Here is a 16,794-nt window from a genome sequence, read left to right on the forward strand (position 1 = left end):
TCAGAGAATTAGGCCACCTTCTCCAAAACTGGAGAGCCAAACAAGCAAATGCAGAGAGTAAATTATCAGGGCAGAAACCTACTAGCAGAACCCTCACAGGACCCAGTACTAGGGTAAAAAATCTACACTGTAATTGAAGAATTATGATAGTTTTACTGTGGATAAGTTTGAGAATTAAAAACTCTAGGGGCCCTGGATTTTTCTGGGGAAGAGGGGTTACACTTTTGTCAATGTTATCATTAGTAGTTCTTCCAGTTTTTCACAGCAAAGGCAGGAGAAAAGACCCCCTTCTGGTAGAAGAAATATGTGAAATATGCCACAGAATTCTGTACTTTTTAACAAGGCCTGAATTCAAGAGAAATTTTACCAAAAACTAAGCTACTGGGGCTTTGTCAGAAGCTAACTGACATGGCGGAAAGAAATGCTCAACTCTATCCTGCTCTCACCTAAGTGAGAAAGAGAAAAACCAACATGGAGAAGGACTTCTGGACCACAACCCAGAGGCACAGGCTCAGCAAAGACTGTCCTAATAAAAACCAAGGAGTCCCCGTTTCCTGCATGGGAAGAAGAAATGTTTCTCCTTTTTTTTCTCCATTTCTCCTCACTTTTATCATGTTGAACTAAATTCCTTTCTTAATAACTTTGCTGTTAATTTTACTAAAAACAAAACAAAAAACCAAGGAGTCCAAAACTCTAGAATGCTTCCTGTCCCCTCACACCTTACTAATTAATCACTAGTTCACCTGTGGGGACTGGGGACCTCAGTAGAAGGAACTGCACATCTCAGACCTTATTTAGGAAGAATTTTCTAGGGAACAAAAGAGGAGACAAAAATGAGAACACCAGAGAAAAGTTTACCCTCTGACACATACAACCGCAGCAAATTATAAACCAGACTAACCCTTAGCAAGATAAGGGTTATATCCAATTCATAATGTTCAGTTTTCATCAAATTCTTTTTCAGAAATGGCAAAGATGTTAGAATTAATAGACTAAGAATTAACAGACTGTGCTTATGGAGGAGCAGTGATAATTACAGTGGACTTTTCATCAGAAACCATGCAAGCAAGAAGAGAGTATAGTGAAATACTTAAAGTGTTGAAAGGTAGCAAACAAACAGTCTCACCAACCTAGAATTCTGTATCTTAGATCTATGTTTAAAAAAAAAAACAGCATTAGGGAAGAAATAAATTAAGCAAAATAGTTTGCTAAGAGATCATTTGTTTTAAATAACAGCATCAATGTTGAAATGAATGACAGAAATATTATAAGTTACAAGAGGGAGGAATCAAGAATACACTGTGACAAAGCAAATACACTACTTAGGAAGTAGTACTTAGGAAGTATTATTCGAACCAGGATCAGTGGTAAATGCATACTGAAATCTCTAGATCAACCACTAAAAAACAAGTGCAACTGATATACTAGAAGAGAAAATGCAATCATACCAATTAAAACCAGAGAAGGCCAAAGGAATTAAAGACAAAAATGAAACAAAGAACAAATAGAAAACAGAAAAAAGTATGGTAGGTATTAATTCACCTATATCAATCCCTGTTAACATCAGTGGTCTAAATATGCCAGTTAAAAGGTAAACTATCAAGATGAATCACAAAACAAAACCCAACTCTATGTTGTTTACAAGAAACTTTTGTAAATATAAATACACAAGCTAAAAGTAAAGAGATGGAGAAAGATATGTCATGCCAACAAATCTAGTCATGCTCAGGTTTGTTCTTGGCTCTTCCATAAATAGACTATTGTCAGGCCTATCTCGGTTTATGAGTAAACTGGGAAAATCTGACTGAACCGAGCTTGTAACAAGCAGTTCTAGATTCCTGGTCACTTGTGTCTCCTGGTTAAACTTCTGGTCTTCACTTATTAGCATAATAACAACTTCTTTTAAAGGCATGCAATTCTCTAATTGGGATAGCAAGAACATCTATGTTCTTGTTTCAACAAACAAAAGACAAATCATATACTTCTAATCTGTTTTTTGTTTGTTTGTTTGATTTATCTGATTGTGTTTGGCTACAGCTTACTAGGTCTTACATGAAATGATGGGTTTAAACTTGTCTCATAGAAATTTTAGGTTTATTGCCTCAGAGGCATGAGGCTCAATGAAAGAGGTAAAGCAAATAAGTGAAAGCAAAAGCCAAGCCTGCCAGTTATATTCATATAGGGTAGAATGGTGGTAATATAAATTATATTTATGTAAAAGGAAACAGTGCATAGCAGTGAAGTCTAGATCTAAATGAAGAGAAATTTTTAGAAAAATGTTTTTTGGTTGATTAGTAAGCAGTCCTCTTAGAACTGTCATTTGACAGTCTTGGGTAGATACCACTAACAAGCCAAAATGAGAGTGAGGGGCTTTATGAAGATGTGTGATAAATGATTCCAGGAAAAGTACACAGCAGGTTAAGCCTGAAAAGCTGGAGAGACTTGAGTGCTAAGATACTGGCTTCCTTTTTGTTGTAGTTCAAATTCTTTGCTCTCCAGGCTAGGAGAGGGAATGTTTACATGAAGTGTGATGGAATTGATCTTAAAGCTCTAATCTCATTTGCACCTTGAGTTTTTGGCTCATCAGTGGAAAGGATGGAAAACATTATCCACTGTTTTTGTGCTCAGAAGACAGATTATTATGGGATACCAAATTCCTGAAACTCCCCAAATGGAAATGGAAGGCCCCTAATAGGATGTGAGGCATTGTCTGACATGCAGCTCACATAAAACTGAACAGAGCAGCTGACTAATCAATTGCTCACATGCAAATTGTCCCCAAAGGACTAATGGCAATTGGTGCCATTATAGTTCTGGGAAAGAGAAGACCAGAGACGTTTCTCCTGAAACATTTATACTACAATAGAAATGCTAGTCAAATATTGCAAGTCATAAAAGATAATGTAAAACAGATGCTCTCACCTTTGGAAGTTTAACTCAGTTTTGATCAATGATGAGCTTATCTTAAACTTAGTGGAAAGACATGCAAATGTTTAAGCTTTATGTCATGGCTACTATTACTTGCATAAAAGAAAACAAAGCTAACACATTGTCTAGTCACAACAACGAAATCATTTCTGAGTAATATGGAGCCTCAGGATTACAAAGCAAGGAGCTAACAAAGAACCTTGACAGTACACTGAAAGCAATGAGTATATAACTATGATTTTCCTTCACATAAAAGCATTCTGGACTCTGGCAAGGGGCCTACAAGTTTACTTCTTCAGAAATGAACCCATTGTCAGAACTTCTTGAGTTCCCTATGATATGAATTATTGATACCATTTGTACCTTCTGTTCCCTAATGTATAGTAGCAACAGCCTAGAGAAGAGCAAATTCTTCAATCGCAATAACATTCACATTCCTTTTGCCACACACCACTGGGTACTGTATGGGGTATCCTCACAAACCATGTGGGTATATTAGTAACATGCCCACTTGGGACATGGGTAAGTTGAGTAACACTAAGTAAATAGCCTCACATTGCTGAGACTTACCCTACATAATCTGACTCTGAAGCCCTTTCTCTTGACTGACTATTCTCTTGCCAGCCTCTGAAGCACATGAGTTATGTAAGTAAGTCACAAGTTACAATGCTATTCCTTATGGATTTTGACCATAGGGTAATAGCAAGGAACCTCCTAGTGCTGACTGTCAACTGCAGCTTTGGAATTTCAGTCCTTTCTCCAACTGTGTACCATGGGATCATGATCCCCAAGGCAGTGGACAGAATTAACCAGAAGCTTCCAAAAGTGTCATCACCACTCTCAGGGCATTTTGAAAATTCATGGAGGCAGTTTTATTTCTCATTACTTCAACTAATAATCAGGCCTCCAGGAGCTCCAGAATGTTCAATCTCAATAATTGTTGACAGCCCAACAGTACATAATTTACATGCGGGTGAAAAAACTGTTTAAAATTTGAGCTTGGAACTTAACTATTGTATTAGTTAGCACTTACTGAGTTTCCCAAGAATGCATCCTCTCAGAGCAGGGTTGACTTTTTAGCATCATTTCGAAAACAAAGTATATCCTCTCCAAAAACAAAAAACCATCATATTAAAGATAATGCCACTTGGATTATATGTGGCCACTTTGATCCACTTGAATTGGTCTGCATTTGTAGTTACTACCATACAGTGTTTGTACAGGTAGGTACAAGCACCTGACTGCTTCATTTTGTCTAATACTGTGACTGTGCGGGAGATAAACAATGAAATGAACAAATAATTTCATCTTATTTTATCAAATATTAATCTGCTCCTAAAAACATGTTGGGATAGGAAACGCTTGGATAGCAGCAATCCAAACCACATTTTAAATTGAAAACCAATAAAGAATTCCCAGCCTGACCAAAACCCCAATCAATTTCTTCAAATATCACAAAATACCCATAAACATGTAAATAACAATACACCAAGGGTTTTTAAGACAATGCCTCTGAAACACCTATAAGCTTCATTGAGTGCGTGTTTGTACAGCATCAGCAATACTGAACAGTAATAGATACCAAATTAAGATCTTTCAGCACTAGCAGAAGAGAACCGAGAGACCCAGGAGGGGTTCACCTCTCAGGAAAAGGGGAGGAGCCGCAGGCCATTAAGCACAGTGCGTGAAATGGGAGCCCAAGGTCTGTGCTCACCAGGAGAATAACGGAGATGATTGGCATGAAACTCAGGCTTTGTCTTTAAGTAAAAGGATTTATGGATTAGCAAAGAAAATTTGAGTTAAGTTTGAATACTGAGGAGTGCCTTTGCATAAGTTAACAGCATTGTTTCTCTTTTTTAAAAGGTGGGTTAAAACGTGTGTTTCATTTCAGACTAACAGGGACATACAAGCTTTGTTTTTAAAAAATGAGTTTCTCTCTCACTGGATGAATAATTTTATAATAAATAATTCCCATCTTTCAAGACTTGAAACCTGACTTTGACACTTGCTGGTTGTGTGACTTTGGCAATGTAACTTTCCTCTTTGGTTCCCTGTCAAAAAATTAGATTGCTACCTTCTGCAGGTGTCTGAGGATGATATAAGAACTACCTACTATGTCTCTATTGTGTACTAGTTGATCATAGAGCTCATTATCCTACCAAAATTTAATCTCAATTTCAGTCTCTAGTGAATCTGTTTTACATCTTAAGAGCAGGATTTCTACATTTGAAGACTCAGCTACAAAAACAACAAAATTGAACCAGTACCTAATGCATTTAGCTATGTAAGTGGTTGACTTCCAGTCTTGCATATTTTCCAGAAATCTATCTTAACACTATTCTTTATGAAAATATATTTTGAAAATAGCTCACTCTCATTTGGGATTATATTAACCTGTCTTCTCTGAGGTCCTAGACTAGAAGTACCCAAAGGATATGAGCTTTCTCAAAGTCTCTTCAGCTGATCATTCCTTCATGTCATAAAAGTATTTATCGAGGATTCCTTTTTCCTTAAAAAATCTTTCTAGTCAATTCCCCCAGTTGTAACTGGGCTATTTTGATTTGTCAGGAGGTAGTACAGAGTTCTTGTGAAAAGTACACAAGAACTTTTGTTCTTGTATGGCATTTGCATTAGATTTAGATTCAAATTCTACCTATGCTGGGAATTTGTTCAATTCCTGGGTTGACTTCATCTGTAAAATGGGAAGAGGGTAAAGATTAAATTGGATACAGACAACCCAGCTCAGGAAGATCACTCCATTCTGGTTCAGCATCAACCTTACGATCAATGTGACAATATACCAGTGAGGTAACAATAGCTTTCAAATAATTGCTCACAACCTGTAGCATGTAATAAATATGCCACTTTATTTACTACTGAAATAACTTTGAGAAACAACTTAATGCTCACTGTGAGTGATACAAACTTCTACTGCATTAAATGTCATTAAATGCTGAACATGACCTATTTAGCTTGATTCCATCAAGCTGCCATAAGCCACGGTTAGCAGACTGAACAGAGCATTGCTGCTAGCTAGTGTGACATCACAGGCACCTATACTGGTACAGACGAGGACTTGGAAAGCTCTACCTCACCTACCATCTTGAAATCAGTGCCTTTAATTCAGAGGTCATGAAGATTTTTCTATAAAAAGGCCAGATAGTATATATTTGAGGTTCCATAGGTCACAAAAACTTTCTATCTCTCTCTTTTCACTTGTTTTTGCTACCATTTAAACCATTCTTAACTGCTTAGCTATACAAAAACAGACCTTGGGTCAGTTTCAGCCCAGGGGTTTTAGGTTGCTAATTGCTGGTCTAATCTAACAAGCTTATAACATGAGAAGGTCAAGGGGGTTTTCTGGGACATGCCCCTTGGATACTGTAGAACCTTCTACCTCTTTAAAGCATATGGATAAAACCTTCTCAAAGTTCAATGTTTGACCGATGGTACCATCTAAAAATACCTTATTTTAAATGCTTCACTTTTAAGAGTGGAACAGCATAAAGTTTTAACTTGATGGATATGTAGAAGTTCCTTTGTGATAGAATTTGACTTCCTCTTGAATATGGCTACTATTGCCACTCCTTAAAAAACCCTTCAGCCCTAGTCAGACTGGCAATTGGCAGTTAGGTGTGGGAGGCTGAAGTTTTTAGGAGTCTAATGATTTGGGGAGCATACCAGGACACACACTAGCATAAAGGACACCCTCAAATGAAGAAGGATGCCCAGACTGATATGCTTTTTAGGCCCTTCAGGCTCTGAAGCCAGCATATACAACTTTTGGGAATAGTGTTCTAACCTGTATACCAGACGATACAAGAGGTTGCCAGCTTTGTTTAAGACCCAGAATTGAAAAATTCCTTGCTGCTTGGGTTATAGAACCTGGCAGACTCTATGGTATAGATTCTACAAACATAATGGAGGAAAAATGTCATGGCATGCTGTAATAAACTCCCAGCATAGATCTCTGGTGTGTTATAGCAAGACCTTTCTATATTTGTCAGATAAATATGCACCTTTAAAAAATAACTCCTGGAGTGCTATTGGACCCAACAGAGAAGAAGCCTCATTTTAACCCCACACAACAAGGCTAGAGATGCCCATTTCTGTGGGGTTGTATGAGACTCACTAAGTCATGAGTTCAGACCCAGTAGTAATCCATCCAAAAATGGAAATGATCTAGCTAGAACCAAACACAAGCAAACTATGCAACTATGTGACTCAGATTGCCATGTCATCTACAAACGTTTTACTGATACCTCTTCCTCAACTCACACCTGTGGACACATAAGAGATTTCTTATGACTAAATGACAGAAGTAAAAAGATCAAGGTTGAATTCAAATGGGTTACCCTCATATGTGATTACAAGAAAAAATATAGCTACCACACTTCAGCTCAACTCAGATGCTGGAGAGAAAAAAAAAAACTCATCCCAATGGACAGAACTCTAAGTAGTTAAACCCAGAGATGCTTTGTGGGAAAGAAGTAATGCAGAATACAAATGGAATCATGGACAATAGCAAAAGACCTGGCTAGCTGGTGATGGAACTGGAAGTACAAGTATTGGAAGTCTGGGGAAAGAGGCATGGAGACATACATATGGGGGTGTGCAGTATATGTGAAGACATGTTAACATTCACCAGAGAGCATCTGCAACAGAAGAGACAATTTATAATAAAGCAGACCACATTGCTTTCCCAATAAGTATATGAGTGGAATACCCATGGTAATAGAAACAAAGGCAATACAAACTACTGGCTCCCATTCCCTACTGCAGCCAAATATAAAACAAATTAAATTCTGAGCCTCTGAATATGACACCATCACTGGAAACCTACTGATCTCTTGGCAGTTTGTTCTGACAAGAATAGACACATATTCCAGGTACAGGTTTTGCCTTTCCTGTTATCAAGGCCTTGACCAGTACTGCTATTCTAAGGCCTCCAGGATGATAACCCAGTGACAGAGACTCTTGCCTGTTCATGGAACAAGGGACCCACTTTACAGCAAAGTAGGACAGCTGTGAGCACATGACCAGGAAGTTTGCTGGTCTTATTGTATGCTGCAGCAGCCAGAGCTTCAGGTTTAATGAAATGATAGAAAGTATTGCTAAATTCCCGGTGTAAAAATTATCATCCTGGGAGGATGATACCCATCATCACAGATTAAACCAACCTCAATCAGCAACCATTATACAGCACTGTATCATCAACCAGAAATTTACATGGCCCAGGAATCAAGAGGAAAATCGAGAATAGCCCCACTTTTGTCATTTCCAATAACCAACGTTGATACTTTGTGTATCCAGTCCAGAATACCCTGTGCTCTGTGGTAATCTTTAATACAGGACACAGCTAGAATTACAATGCATCTCATCTATAGCTACATCTAGTTATTTCAGTGCCATTCTGCTAAGAGACCATCAGTGAAAGAGTGACCATTCTGTCACAGGTAAGTGGACCTGACTACTAATGAATGGAGACAAAACAAACATATATGGGATTCAGTTGATCACTTAGACACCCCTTGTTTTTCCCCCGCCAAATTGTAATCAAACGGCCAGTGCAATAACACTGGTCTGAGAAGTGCATGATGACCAGAGGTGGAGGCCCCTCGGGGGTCATTCCTGCTGGCAGTCTAACCAGTACTACTGGTGACTCTGGTGAGTCACCAGGCCATCAGAGGAGTTGGTTATGGGCAAGGGATATCTAGAATGAGAGAAGAATGACAAATTTTAGTTAATGACCTTGATAACAGATGCAAGAGCTAGTCCCTGTGCTGGGCCCTCCCAAGAAAGAAACCTAGAGAAACTTATCACATGAAACAAATTTATCCAAACAGTGCATGAAGGTTGATGCCTTGGTGCCATCTAGAATCCCCACTCCCACCTCCACTTCAGAATGAGCACCAGTTCCCTCAGCTTCTGGAAACGTTGAAAGAGGACAGCTCTCAGCAAAATCTTATTCCATCTTGTCCTAAGCTAACTACAGCTGCCTGCCCAATATCACACTCACTTTCAGAACTAATTTTAACTCAATGACTGTTTGATATGGGTAGTTTGCATCAATTTAGGATGACTCTAAAAGGCCATCCCAAATCCCAAGTTCCCTGTTGGATTTTTTAATCATTAGCTGGCCTTTGTTGTTACTGCATTGCACCTCCTCTGCACAACTTATCCCTCCACCAACTGTGCTTCCTTTCCTTGCCCGGGAGAAGTGCTCCTGAGGGACTTCCCAACAAACTTTCTGCATGAAAAATCACCATCTCAACCTGATATTTTGGAAAATGACCTGAAGAAACTGTACCTTGCGCTCTTTCTATGCACCCATTATGTTCCATAATAAAAATATTTATAAAACAAAACTCTTAAAATTTAAAAGAATAGCAGTTACATTTAAAAGATATCTGTTATATATTAAAAATAAAATATGATGACTCAATAGCAATGACACCTGCTGTGTACAACATCTTAGGAAACACTGCTTGGAATGGGCATTTAAATTAATGGTTAAAAGGAAATCATAATGTACAACTCTCAACATTTTTAGCAATGAGATTAGCATGAGTGATATGCTTTAATAGCAAATCAGAAATGGGCCAGGTGGGGGAGTCTGATGCTGAAAACCAAGGCCCACATAGGCACTTTATTTTTACTAAGCACTTACTCAGTGAAGCCCTTAATCACCTTTAAGGAGCAAAAGCATAACTTACTCAGTGGAGCCCTTAATCACCTTTAAGGAGCAAAAGCATAATGTAGTCCAACCCAGGAAAGTACTCACTTACCCTTGGATAATTTCTAACACCATTTCAAACATTACTCCCTACAAGATTGCTGTAAGTCTGGGGCTTAAAACGTAACTGTTCTCTATCTGTTGTCTCTAAACAAATCCTGTAAGCATTTCAAATGAAGTACTCAGAGATTAAGTCAGCTAAATACACCTTTCAATTCTCATCAGCCTCTTGTTACAAACCATTTCTTTTACCAGTATTTCATAGATTAACTAACCCATAATGAATACCTATGGATCCATTTAGGAAAATACATTCTATGTGCCATCTGCATCATTCATTTGCACTGTCAGTCTATTGATGAGAATCTATCCCAGATGTACTGATTGAGAGTCTCTGGAGGTTGTGTCCAAGATTCTGCAGTTAGAGACTTCTTCAGGTTTTTCTTATGCATGTCAAATGCAAGAACAATCACTTGAAATGTGCAACTGAGCCCCAGCTTAGTTAGTTAGTGGCCAGCTAATGATTAAACCGAGATTTTCTTGTGTGTAGCACCACTAAGTCTCCCAGCCTCTGATGAGAGGCTCTGTGCATGCTTCAGAGCTCCAGCAGGAAGCTTACAACTCTACTTTACCATAGCTTCTGCTTATGTAGAATCTCAAGGATAACCACAGGTAAGAAATTCAGACTTTTGGGATGGGGCATAGTAACAAACACCTACAATCCTGGCTGTACAGGAGGCAGAGGGACAACTGCAATCTGAGGCCAGCCCTGGGCAAAATTGTGAGACCCTTTCTGAAAAATGACTGAATCAAAAAAAAAAAAAGAAGGAAAGAAAGAAAAAAGAAGTTCAGACTTTCTCAGGTCTAACTGAGCATGCACACACTCTAGCATGTGCACAGCCCTGCACATGTACATAGCCTGCTATATTCTCAAGAATTTGTTGGACCTTTTCCACACCTTTTACGGACCTGTCATCTCTCAAATTTTCCTTTCAACTATTGCTCATCCCAACTTTTATCTCCACTCCAGGCACTGTGAGGTTAAATTATTGCTGCTCATTGTTTTTTGATAGATACTCTAGTGAGAATGCTATTTGCAAAGAGTAAACTATGAGTCAGGCCCCAAAGACAAGCCCTGTGATTGGAGATTTCCAGGGAATTGGCAGGAAGGGCCTACCTATCTATTATCTAGATATTTGGCCTTTTTGGTTGAACATCACTCCCTGGCTGCCCCCTCTAGTGCCAGGCTGCTATTTATTGTGGTTATCAGGATTGTCAGGCTGCTTCTTTACAAGACTACCATGAACCTGGGGAAAAGGGAATGGAAATGAGGCAGATTAAAATGCCATGAAGTTTATTGTTCTTACTAACATTCAACTGTTTTTCTTAAGCACTGCACAAATTTTTACAAGCTTTGATCAATTGCTGTGTTCTCCCACTAAAATAATATTTTAAATATCTAAATAAATGGAAATATGTATTATAGCCATTAATTGAAAGATTCAATATTATTAAACTCTCAGTTCTCCTCAAATTCATCTATAAACTCCATGAAGTTCTAACCATAATACTACAAGCTTCTAAAACATAAACTAGCGAGCTTATACTAAAATTTACATGGAAACACAAAGAACCTAAAATATCCAAAATAATCTTTTTTTTTTCAGGATTTCACATGGTTTTATTACAAAACAAGCAACAAAACAGCTTTAGAAAATTATTTTTTGCTACATGCCAATTAGGAGATCACATAAACTGAAAAGCATTAAGTTTTCATGCACTCCCCTCAGGGCTTTAAGTGAGAGCATTTTCACAGCCAACCCTACTGGGTTCAAAACACAACTGTCATCCCACACCTTCATAAGCAGGCAGGGGGGACAAACTGTGTTTTGCCAAACATTTGCTTTATTCAAACTCAACCTAACACCAGTGACTGTAATTGACTTGGCAGGCAATAACACAAAGAGAAAAGGGGACTGAAGGAAAAGAAGGATATATATAAGAGAGAGAGAGAGACAAGACCACCTGAAACACTGGCACACACAACAGGTCAAGACCATTTCAGAAGCCTCATGGGAATAGACAACTATTCCCATGGTTCGTATTTCACAAGGAAAATGCACTATGTCTTTTGGTTCCTTTAAAATAACTACTCAGAATTTTTCCAAGCTTATACTTGATCACTAACCTCTACTGCATCCCATTCTAGCTTCAGTCACGTGTGCACCATCTTTGGCTCACATGAAAACACTGTGGAAGGCCTGGCATGGTGCCACATACCTGTAATCCCAGTACTCAGGAGGCTGAGGCAAGACCAGCCTGGATTATACAGAGAGATTCTATCTCATATACAAAACAAAACAAAGCAAGGACACAAAAAAAGACCGTGATGTAAAATTAGCCAGAAAGTAAGAAATATAGACAGAAAAGGAATTCTGAAATAAGATTTGGGAATGTATTCACATTTAGGCTTCATGGAAGATATTTTTCTGATATTGGAATTACATTAGCAAGTGTTTGCCAGTTAGAGTCCTCAAAAAGAAAGAAAGTCCTTGTTTTCCCTTTATTAAGCTACTACAAATTGGATTATGTTTAATTTAACACACTCTCAAATAGACCTAACTGGATATAAACGTATCAGCTTATTATAATAGCCAGTGAATTTACAAGTAGCAATGTAGCAGAGTTTATTTTAAAAAGAGAGAAATAAGTAGATTGTGACAATTTAAACACCAAAAGTTGTGACATCATTTCCATGAGTCAGGGGATGTTTCCAGGCACTGCAAAAGTTCCTTATTTTCCTTAGTTCCACATCTCACACTATGTACTTCTGTTGACTAGGCAAAGAATTTTCTTGAGAAAAATCTGAAGGTAAAACCAGACACAAAGGGTTTAGGAATTTTGAATAGCTTTTTAAAATCATGCTACATGAAGTTGGTTGTGACCATGATCACTCGTAAATAAGTAATTCCCAAACCCAAAATGTCTGAGAACAAAAGTACACAAGAGTTTATTTTTAAAGAGGAGGTGGGGGTGGGGAACCTGGGACCACAATGCTAAACTTAAGTGAGAGACAGCCACAATGGAGTGACCAGGGCAAATTCTCACCATGACCCAGGCTTCAGAGTGACTACACTTCCAGAAAGAAACATAGTCCCCCTCAAGCCACTGAAGAATGTCACAAGAGCTTTCTCTCCAGCATTAAATGTGGGCACAGGAGGGTGGGGATTTACTTAGGTCACTAAGTAAATTAGGTTACTAATTTCTAATTAAAATAAAATTACTTGATCTAGCTCGTAAAAGTTACAAATGGAGATGAGCACTATTTGCTTTCCCTTTAAGAATCCCCTACAAGTTTCTGGTAGCAATTTGTCACAGGCATTGGAGAGACATATGCTCCCAAGTGCACCGGAAATAGGACCTGTCTATTGGAAGGAGGCACACCCTAAAACTGGGCGGAACACTCAATTTTCTAGGCTCTTTTGAAACCTGGGAAATCTCAAGCCAGCAACTTGGAACCTCTAACACTATCTATCTATATAGATAGATAGATAGATAGATAGATAGGTAGATAGATAGATATAGATATAGATATAGATATAGATATAGATATAGATACTTCCACTAAAGTACAAGGAACCTCCTCAGATTACAGGGTTTCATCATGCAAGTGCTCATGGCTTTGTCCAAAGGGCAACACAAGGATAAAAAAGTAACAAATCAATCAGGGTACGCAAGACACAGCACTTATAATTAGACAAATGTTGACCCATTGGAAAGGAGCTCTGAGGCAAAGATTCAAGATAGTCTGCCTTTGCCCAAACAGAACTTTTCTCCTTTCTGGAAAACATGAATCAAAAAAGCTAAGCAGGATGACTATCACCCATCTCTTCTTGGCACCTGCTTTCAAGCTAATCTGAACCTCTAACACAGAGCTAGATGTATTCCACACATTACACCCTCACCCCTCACCCATTCAAATAACACTGTTCTGCTCTCCACACTCCTAACACCTAACACTGATACACGCATCCTTGGGCCTGATCCAGAAACTAGACTGTTGGATCTGCCACTCTTATCTATAGCATTTGGGGGTCACAGAGCATCAAGAGGAAGAGAGTAATTCCCACAGCTGGCTGGTGCACCTCACAAGGGATTGCCATCTTCCCCAGAAGGTTCTCTAGGAATCTACCCTGGCTGATATTCCCAGCACTGCCTCTCAGGGTGGATCCTATTCAAGCTAGACCTCATCTTCCCCATCTCATTATCTTTCAGCTGGGTTAATACCACCTTGCTTCTTCCCCCAACGCCAGCCAGTAAAGAGAAATGGGATAAAACCAGGTGACCGGCCTAAGATCCTGAGCCTAGACTGAAAATGAAATGAAGAAACTAAACAAGGACAAGGAAATAAAACTTGGTTGGGGTAAAATAGAACTCCCAACCTCCTCAGAAGAGGAGGCACAAAAAATAACCCCTACCAGGAAGACCTTGGGAAAGTCAACAAGAGGCAAGGAATGCTCTCTCCACTGGTACGCCTATGAGTCTAACCTAATGATTTTCCTAAATTAAATACACTGCCTTGATAATACAAAAAAAAAACCAAAAAGCCAGCTGGATGGACTCCTCCCACAGGCTTCCTTCAGGACATGAGGGCCATGAAGACCTCTGAATGTCCTCCAACAAACAAGGCAGAGAAACTGAGTCACAGCCCTCTTTCCCTCCCTTCCTCCTGTGGCCATGCTTCATCACACATCAGAGGTCCGTATGTTCTCATCGTCAAGGCTGAACACAAATGGTTTCTCCTTCAGGTGCTGGGGCTCTGATCTGTGCCTCATCCGGGAGCTGGGCAGCAGCCCAGCAGTACTGCTCTCCCCAAATCGAGGCAGGAACAATGAGTCCTCCAGAGCTTCCTCAGCTGGAACCAGCTTTTCCCCGGCCTTGGGGACAGGTGTCCAGGGTTGCCAGGAGGAGACCACAGAGGGGGCCTTGCAGAGGGCTTTCTTTTCTTCCATAGGTGGCCTCCCTCTACACGAGACAGAAATAGGCCCACTTGGGAGGCTGGAGCTTCCAGGCCTGGTCAAAGAAATGGATCTGGAAAAGGACATTTCTCTGGGGTGGCACTTGAGAGCCTGGACAGCTGCCCCAATCTCCTTGATCCAGCTGTGCATGTCTTCAGGGCTGTCCGCCTGTACGTAGAACGTCCTGGAGCTGGTTATTATTTCAAACGCGTTGTCCCTCATTAAGAGATCACCAGACTTGACCAGACACTCATGGGTCTTGAGAACATCCTTGAGAAATATAGTGCGTCGGGGTTCTCGGTCCTGTTCACACTTGAAGTAGCAGATGGTAAAGTCATCAAGTGCAAAGAAGCGACGTTTCCAGCTCTTCCTCACATTCCCTTGCTTCACACAGTAGCCGCTCTTAATGAGGGGGGGTCCGGTGGAAGCACGGCAGCCTGACGTGGGGATGTAACTTTGAGACCTTCGGAGGATGGCATGGGATCCTGGCTCACTCCCCTCCTGCCCATCCCCGCCGTTCTGGCTGATGGGTGTGTGCACCACCACTCCTCCGATGATCTCTGTCTTGTAGGCCACCTGCAGCTTCTTCTCTAGGGCCAGAGGAGCTGGTAGGCTTTTGAAAATTTCAGTAGCCAGGGGTAGGGTCCCAGCTTTGGGTACAGTGATCTTGCTGGCTTGGTTCAGGGCTTCAACCCAGTCCTTCAGATCTTTCTGGTCATTGGCTTGAAGAAAATACCTCTGAGACAGGGCGTTGATAACAAAGCAAAATGGAGTTTTGGGTTTCTGCTTTGGGGTAGCTATGCTCACCTTCGAGATGTAGGTTAGCTGCAGGGATCCAACAGCTCCTGCCCCAACTGCCAGGTTCTGGGGGTTGTCCATGTACCAGAGAAGGCAGTTGGCCTGGGTGTCCAGAATAAAGTACCTCCGCAGGAACTTGCCACTGTTTCCATTCTCCTCGATGTCCAGAAACCCACAGATTCGGTTCTGCTGATCCACATAAGGCATTCCTGGGCTCTGCTCACATCACCCTGGGACGCTCTCTGCTCTCCTCCCCTACCCGCAGCCGAGGCAGTTGTTGCGGGGCCGCTGCCCCAGCGCCAGAGAAGTTTCACCGCTGCAAACGTGAGAAAACGCAGCTCAGCAGAACACCCGCCCCTACCCTCCCCCCGGCCCCACCCCCGCTCCAAAACAATCTTGAGAAAGAAACTGGAGGACACAAATTGACTTTAATGCTAATTATTAATCTGCTATAATCAAAACAGGGTGGGACTAGCATGAGAATCAATAAGTAGGTCAAAGAAAATGAAAAGAGATCCAAGAAATAGGACCACACTTAATGATAATTTAATTTTTGACAAAGGAAACAACTGTCTTTTCACTAAATTGTGCTGGAACCATTAGACAGCTATTTAGAAAAAAGTAAAACTTGACCCCAATCTCACACCACACAGGAAAGTTAATTTCAGATGGATTATTTAACTCAATTTAAAAGTTAAATCTACAATGCATCTAGAAGAAAGCATAAGATAATAACTTCACACTTGGAGATAGGAAGGAGTGCTTTTTATGCAGAATAATAGAATTCAAGAACATATAATATAAATAAATTGGGTTACATTAAAATAAAAAACATTCTCATCAAAAGATGGCCATTAAGAAAGTGAATAGACATGCACAAACTGGGAGGAAATGTTTATAAAATATATGCCCAACAAGGAACTCATATTCAAAATATAAAACAATTCCTAAATTCAAAAATGAAAAACACCCCAATAAAAACTCAGCAAACTATTTGGACAAAGATAGTTATAGAAACAACCAATGAGGGAATGATACCAAGAACATGGGGGAATAGGAGCCTTCTGACTCTTTCTCCACCCACAGATGAGCCAAATAAACATCTCTCTGAAAGAACATTAGAAACAAGAGACTCCTACATGTGGAGCAACAGAGAAAATATTCATATCAAATGAGTTTGGAAAAGCTGAGGCACACTCAGGCATGGACCTGTCCTAGGCACTGTGCCATACAATTGTGAAGAAATTCACACTACCAAGCTTCTCCCTGAGGATTAGGGGTGTTTGGACCACACATATAACTAACTATATGGCT

General features: G+C 40.0%; 1 long non-coding RNA gene and 1 pseudogene across 2 annotated transcripts in view; both read right to left on the reverse strand.

Moving 5' to 3' along the window:
• LOC141424936 (uncharacterized) overlaps positions 1-16,794 on the reverse strand; it is a 158,588-nt gene that overhangs the window by 131,178 nt on the left and 10,616 nt on the right. The window lies entirely within an intron of this gene.
• Positions 925-15,810, reverse strand: LOC141424935 (pleckstrin homology domain-containing family A member 2 pseudogene; annotated as a pseudogene).

This window comes from Castor canadensis, chromosome 7, assembly GCF_047511655.1.
Source record: "Castor canadensis chromosome 7, mCasCan1.hap1v2, whole genome shotgun sequence".
NCBI classification, from domain to species: Eukaryota; Metazoa; Chordata; class Mammalia; order Rodentia; family Castoridae; genus Castor; species Castor canadensis.